Source organism: Rhinopithecus roxellana, chromosome 18 (genome assembly GCF_007565055.1).
Source record: "Rhinopithecus roxellana isolate Shanxi Qingling chromosome 18, ASM756505v1, whole genome shotgun sequence".
In the NCBI taxonomy this organism is placed as follows: domain Eukaryota; kingdom Metazoa; phylum Chordata; class Mammalia; order Primates; family Cercopithecidae; genus Rhinopithecus; species Rhinopithecus roxellana.
Window position 1 is genome coordinate 82,525,389 of NC_044566.1, and position 7,784 is coordinate 82,533,172.

General features: G+C 43.0%; 1 pseudogene across 1 annotated transcript; it reads left to right on the forward strand.

Moving 5' to 3' along the window:
- Positions 1 to 205: 205 nt before the first annotated feature.
- On the forward strand, positions 206 to 1,859 carry LOC104666503 (annotated as a pseudogene). The gene has a single exon (XR_748565.2). The product of XR_748565.2 is annotated as a bystin pseudogene (transcript).
- The last annotated feature ends 5,925 nt before the right edge of the window (positions 1,860 to 7,784 follow it).

The window sequence follows — 7,784 nt, forward strand, 5'->3', positions numbered from 1 at the left end:
AGCCAAATAGTCATGTTTTCAAAATCACTTGTTGATGCGTGTATGAAGGAGCTCTATTATCCTCAAATATCCAAGTGTCTCAGATCTGGATATTGTGAGAAATGTTCCACAGTATGTCACAACTGTAAAAGAAATCCATGATTACGCATTCTGGCCTTTTCGCAGTCCCCACGTGCGAACTTCCCCGGCAACGTTTTCGAGAAAAATGCCCAAATTCAAGGCGGCCCGTGGGGTCGGGCGGGGGTCAGGAAAAACATGCGCCCCTGGCCGATCAGATCCTGGCTGGGAATGCGGTGCGGGCAGGGGTCCGGGAGAAGCGGCGGGGTCGCAGGACCGGAGAAACGGAGGAAGAGTATGTGGGACCCCGGCTGAGCCGGCGGATTTTGCAGCAAGCACGGCAGCAACAGGAGGAGCTCGAGGCCGAGCATGGGACTGGGGACAAGCCCGCGGCGTCGCGGTAACGCACCACGCAGCTGGGTCCAAGAATGCCTCAGGATGGATCAGATGACGAGGACGAAGAGTGGCCCACCCTGGAGAAGACTGCCACAATGACAGGGGTGGGCCACCATGCAGAGATGGTTGTGGACCCTGAGGATGAGCGTGCCATAGAGATGTTCATGAACAAGAACCCTCCTGCCAGACGCACCTTGGCTGACATCATCATGGAGAAGCTGACTGAGAAGCAGACAGAGGTTGAGACAGTCATGTCAGAGGTGTCGGGCTTCCCTATGCCCCAGCTGGACCCCCGAGTCCTAGAAGTCTACAGGGGGGTCCGGGAGGTATTATCTAAGTACCGCAGTGGAAAACTGCCTAAGGCATTTAAGATCATCCCTGCACTCTCCAACTGGGAGCAAATCCTCTATGTCACAGAGCCTGAGTCCTGGACTGCAGCCGCCATGCACCAAGCCACCAGGATTTTTGCCTCTAACCTGAAGGAACGCATGGCCCAGCGCTTCTACAACCTTGTCCTGCTCCCGCGAGTACGAGATGACATTGCCGAATACAAACGACTCAACTTCCATCTCTACATGGCTCTCAAGAAAGCCCTTTTCAAACCTGGAGCCTGGTTCAAAGGGGTCCTGATTCCACTGTGCGAGTCTGGCACTTGTACCCTCCGGGAAGCCATCATTGTGGGTAGCATCATCACCAAGTGCTCCATCCCTGTGTTGCACTCCAGTGCGGCCATGCTGAAAATTGCTGAGATGGAATACAGTGGTGCCAACAGCATCTTCCTGCGACTGCTGCTGGATAAAAAGTATGCACTGCCTTACCGGGTGCTGGATGCCCTAGTCTTCCACTTCCTGGGATTCCGGACAGAGAAGCGTGAACTGCCTGTGCTCTGGCACCAGTGCCTCCTGACTTTGGTCCAGCGCTACAAGGCCGACTTGGCCACAGACCAGAAAGAGGCCCTCTTAGAACTGCTCCGGCTGCAGCCCCATCCACAGCTATCCCCCGAAATCAGGCGTGAGCTTCAGAGCGCAGTCCCCCGAGATGTAGAAGATGTTCCCATCACCATGGAGTGAGAAAACAGTCAGTTGTCCTGGCCAAAGGGGTTTGGAAGGACACCAAGACCCCCATTGGTGACTGAAGATGACACCAAACCTTAATGGCTAAAGACCCAGATCAGGGCAGTGACAGATCACAGGAACATCTATGGCTCCCAGTCCAGGACAGGAAGGACTGAGGGTCTGGCTGGTTCCCTCTTCCATTCTAGGCCCTTATCCCTGTTCAGTTCTGAGAGCCGACTTATACCATACACTGGCATTCCCAGTCCCCAGCTGGGGCTTGGGGTGAGTACTTTTTCTATGGCTATTGTGTCAGGTCACTGTGGATAAAGGCAAAGGCAGATATTTATTGAACCTCTGTGTTTGGTGTAGTCAATGGAGGTGGGCATTACTCCTGTTAGTATCTGGAAGATGGAGGACACATTCTTGTCCCATTTATATGGGACCCACCTCCCTTGATCTCCAAGCTTGTTTCCTCCAGGCTACACTCACCTTGTTAGCCACCTGGGGACACATCCTCTGCCTTCCCCCATCACAGGCTGCAGCAGCCAGGAGCAGGTTATCCAAAGATGGTCATGTGTCAGCTGTGGATGAAAGGACTACAAAACTGAGGAAAGCAGAGATACAGTCAAGAAAGGCCAGAGAATAAGGCTGGGCCCAAGAATGGTTAGATCAGAGCTAGCATCAAACAGGCTCCCTTTCTGGCTCTTCAGCCAATGAAAGCTTTAGTGACTAGTAAATTACGGCCAAGTGCCCCTTTTTTTGTTGATTTATTTTTTGAGATAGAGTCTCGCTCTGTTGCCCAGGCTGGAGTACAGAGGCATGATCTTGGCTCACTGCAGCCTCTGCCTCCTGGGTTCGATAGTTTCTCCTGCCTCAGCCTCCTGAGTAGCTGAGACTACAGGTGCATGCCACCACGCCTGGCTAATTTTTGTATTTTTAGTAGAGATGGGGTTTCACCAGGTTGGCCAGGCTGGTCTCGAACTCCTGACCTCAGGTGATCCACTGGCCTCAGCCTCCCAAAGTGCTGGGATGACAGGCGTGAGCCACCGCAACCAGCCCAAGTGCCCATTTTTGTGTGGCCCATGAGCTAAGAATGATTTTTCCATTTTTAAATGGAATTTTGTGATCGGTAGGAATTACATGAAATTCCAGTTTCAGCATCCATAAGTTTGTTGGAACAGCCACGCTCACCCATTTACATGTTTCCTGTGGCTGCTTTTGTGCTACAACAGCAGAGTTAAGTATAATCCTATAACCCTTATTTGCTTCCGAAATTGTGCATTTGTTCCAACCCATTTAATGTATTTGGGAACAGTTTGATCATAATGCAGGCTTAAAAAAAAAAAAAAAGAAAAAAAAAAAAAAGAAATCCATGATTATAATAAGATAATCCATAAAAGCAATAATATGTTATATTTACTGTGATGTGGTTTGGCTGTGTGTCTCCACCCAAATCTCATGTGAGATTGTAATCCCCAGGTGTCAGAAGGGGCCTGGTCGGAGGTGATTGGATCATGGTGGCAGATTTCCCCCTTGCTGTTCTCGTAATAGTGAGTGAGTTCTCACGAGATCTGATGGTTTAAAAGTGTGGCACTTCCTATTTTGCTTTCTCTGTCTCTCCTGCCACCATGTAAGATGGGCCTTACTTCTTCTTTGCCTTTGGTCATGATTGTAAGTTTCCTCCCCCGCCATGTGAAATTGTGAGTCAATTAAACCTCTTTTCTTTATAAATGACCCAGTCTCAGGTAATTCTTCATAGCAGTGTGGAAATGAAGTAATAAATATTATGAATAGATATTTAATAAATATGTATCTCAGAGGAGGCTGAGAGGCTGTTACTTGACCACAGTGGCCAAGCTGTTAAGTGGTAGGTAGAATCAATTTTTTAGTCTATATTATTTCCTTTAAAGTTCATATTTTTAGTAAAATATTCCATGGATATTACTAAAGAAAAAGAAAAAAAAACCTCCCACATTCATTCTATTATCTTGCAAAAAACAATACCTGTGGAAGAAGAAAAATTATGTGGTTTTTCTAAGGTTCAAATGCTCTCATATCTTCAGTCATATTTGGGCAAACTGGCCCAATGGGAAATGAACCACAGATGTATTCCTAGCATTTTCAGATGTCATTTCCTATCATTTAAAAAATCTATTCTTTTCTACTAGACTTAATTTAGTTTTATACTCTGGTCAGCCCATGCAGTGCCTTGTACATACTTAGTCATACAATCCCTGAACTTCAAATTTAGGTATAGCATAAAAATTTTTCTTATAACTAACTACTAAAGACTACTTGTTGCCTAACCAAAATTTATCTCCCGTTTTTTCTTCCTTTTGGGTCACTGGGTTTTGTTGGCCAGAACATAAGGAGGACATTAAAAGTGGGTAGAATTCACCTATTCTCTGTGCAAGGAAATCTCATAGCAGGCCTAGCTCTAGGGAAATCCCACTACTTTTTCTTATAATTGTTTCAGCAATTCAGATGTTAGAGAATTATTACGTGACATAATGACTATTATTCACCCATTATTCACACAGTCAATCTCTCTTAGGTATGAACGAAGGCTTTTGCCCCTATGGCTGCTGGCTGCCATCTTGTGGCCATGATAGAAGCTGATCTAAAGGCTAAGGCAACACAGTGGGCCAGAGTCAAGGGGCTCCAGGAAGAAACTGAGATGGAGACTTGGACTCACCAGCTGATTGAGTCTATCCTACCTCTTGCTATGTACTGATGTGTTTCCTTATTTGTAGAGTTGGTTGGAATCACAGGATCTGTTGCTTATATTTGAGAGCACCTAATTTATATAAGATATATAATTTGGTTAATGAAATAAAAGCTGGATATCAGAATGTATATCTTACCTAAAAATGTTGGTTCAGTTCAGGAAACGTCACCCCAAAATGTGATGCTTCAGTGTGCTGATCACTTGGAACTGAAGGCACTTGGGAAAACAGTGGATTCGGGCAGAGGCTTTTTCTCAGCTCCCCTTATCTGCATAAAGATGAATCCTCCAAACGAATCTCACATGTCATAAATCCCCTTCCCAGGAATTCTTCCAACCAAAAAGATTGACTCAAATCACTGGAAAGGAGCCTAGAGGCCAACACTAACCCAGTAAGACTGTCATCTCTTCTCAGGGCTGCTCATTGACAACTTTTGTTACCTGGGAGACTTTTTTCCGCATAACAAGACCACCTTTATTTATCATACATTTCCTTGCCTCACCTTCCCATAACTTGTGTTGCCCCAAGAGACCCCAATTTCCTATTCTTTTAGCTCAGGATTCAATTATATAAGCTTCAATATTCTGGCCTTTCTTTGAGTCTCAGATTTTGTGGAACGCTTGTGCATATATATGTGATTAGATGTGGTTTATTTCCTTAATCTGTTTTATGTCAATTTAACTCAGGTCAGCCAATGAACCTAGAAAAGTGAAGGGAAGCTATTGTTCACTTGCTTAGACATTCAAGAAAAACATATTCAAATAAAAGTTGTATCATATCTATCCGTCCTGGTCCAATAGTTTCATGTAAGCATAATATTGAACTTAATTAAAATTATTTAGAAAAATAGGCATAATAATACTTTTAATAGCATTGTACCAAAATAGTATTTATTTCTTAATTTGTCAAAAGGACAGATTGTGTTATTTTTGGTTTAAAATCATTCAATGGAACCATATTGCACTTAAAAATTCTCTTTTCTAATCAAGGCTCAGTCTAAACTCTAAATTAATTCGGCTTCCAGTGTAAGGAATCATAAGGCCATAAAGTCTTACACTTCAGGCTTCAGTGCAAATGTCACCTCCTCTGAGAAGTTTTATCCTTCCACTCTGTCTAAATCCATCTCTTCCTTTCCAGCATTTATCACCTTGTTCACTTCCTTCATAATTCTTATCACTAGCCTGAATGTATTTTGCTTGCTTGTTCCTTTACTAATTTATCTCTATCTACTCTTGGGAGATTATTGATTCCATTCTGCTTTGATGGAATCCATCGTGAGTATGACAGGGTTCCTGCTTCTCATCCTCAGCATTAAATTCCCAGCAAATAGAACTGGCTCACAGGCAGTGAATGCATATTTGTTTAATAAATGAGTGAATGACTAAATACACGAAGGTCCTCTGAAACACCAGGGTTTTCTCAGTTTTGTTTCATAGTACTCTGAATAATGTACGGAATATACTTTTCTATTCAAATCATTTGAAAAGTAGTGGTCAATTGAGTTTAACAGGCCAGTCTTAAATACATTTACATGAAATATCCTCCTTCATCTTAACACTTTACTATTTTTCCACTTTGTACATTGGTTAGATTATCTCTTTGAGTGATCGGGGATCTTTAGATAGCTGTGATGAGGGAGGGAAGGAGAATGACACCTGGACTTTAACAGTGCAGGGCTTCTAAATGGCCTACTCTATCTTCTATTCCAATAGAAAAATTGGGCCCCAAAAATGTTTCCTTGATGAATAGGATGGCAATTTCGAAGCCGTGAGTTTTTTCTCTGTTTACATGACCTTAAATTGCAGTGAAATCCACAGGCATTTAAAAGTACAAAGCTGCAAGGCCCTTTCTGACACTCATTTCTCATCTACAATTACCCAAACTCAAAACACATGTGAATAATACTGAACAGAAACACTTCAATACAATTTTTTTCTCTTTAAATAAAATGAAAAGACCTAGGCAGTAGTCTATACTCTGTTTTTCCACAACTTGAATTTAGATTGACAATATAAAATACCTTTTTGTCACAGATTTAATAGAAACTGTGCCTGATTCTTAAATTCTGATATTCCTGAGTTAAAAATATGTCTGTTTTTGTAACATGGGTAAGGACAATTGTTTAATAAGCCACTAATATTGTTAGCACTATATTCAACTATAATCACTATATTCACTTATATTGTTAACATTATGTTCTGTGCTAATGTGTTCTAATGCTTTGACATTGGAGCCTTGCTGACTTTAGAGGGACTGTACCTCCTAGAGTTAGTCAGTTCTTAGGGATAGTAAACAATTCACACAGGAACGTGCTTTCAAATACAAATCAATGAATCCAGAGTCCACAACAACCTCCCTTGTCAGGCTTTCACACTCTAGGTGACTATCCTGTCCTTATCAACCCCTGGGTCAAGTACTAGATGACTATTCTCCAGAACTCACCAGATGACCCTCTGTTTCTCAGTGTGAACGCCCATTTTATGATATCTTCTTCCTCTTAGGAACTATGTTGTCTTGGATCATTGGGGCTGTTATAAGAAAATACCATAAACTGAGTAACTCAAACAACAGAAATTTTTTTCTTACAGTCTTAGGAGTCTGGAAAGTCCAAGATCAAGACTGATTGACTCCATGTGGTGAGAGCCTGCTTCCTAATTCACAAATAGGGCCTTCTAGCTGTGTCCTTACATGGTGGAAAGGGTAAATGGGTATTTCTCAGACCTCTTTTATAAGGGCAATAAGTTCCACCTTCATTTCTATCTCACTTTCCAAAGGTATTGTTACAGGTAGTGAGACAGACATGAGCAGGGCAGGGAAGGCTCTCCCCCATCCACTAGGAATGTTGGGTGATTGACAATGATCACATTGCCTCTCTAAAAGTGATACACTGTTGGTTCCAAGGAGAGGTCATTTCCTGATGGTCCACAACTGTTGCAAATTATTAATTGCGTGCAGACTCCTGCGAGAAGCAACTTCCCAGGCATATGTATCAAAAGACAAAATGGTGGAGTGTCACCTTCTGGGGGCACACCACTGGAAAAGGGAAGAAAGCCTGAGATGAGCCTGCATACAATTTCCTAAACACACTGTGAGCACTCACCTCCCAAGGGTAAGGAGGGCACTGTGCATGTGGGCTGCCCACCCTAAGGTAAGAATCACTGGAAAAGGACCAGCCTATAAAGTCCTAGGATCATGATTAAACATGGCACTTGCTCTGTGCCTGCTTGGGTCTCTTGAAGTATACCTTCCTTTATTTTCTATTCCAAAACTTTTAAAATAAAACTTCCACTCCTGCTCTAAAACTTGCCTCAGTCTCTTTTTCTGCCTTATACCCCTCAGTCAAATTCCTTCTTCTGAGGAGGCAAGAATTAAGGCGGCTGTGGACCTGTACAGATTTGCTACCAGTAACTTGGATATTTGCCACTGGTAATGGGACCAACTCCTAATACCATCACCCGGAGAGTTAGAATTTCAAGTTATTAATTGAGGGACACAAATATTCAGACCATAGTATATGACTAAGAAACTATCTTTTCAATTGCGATTTTCT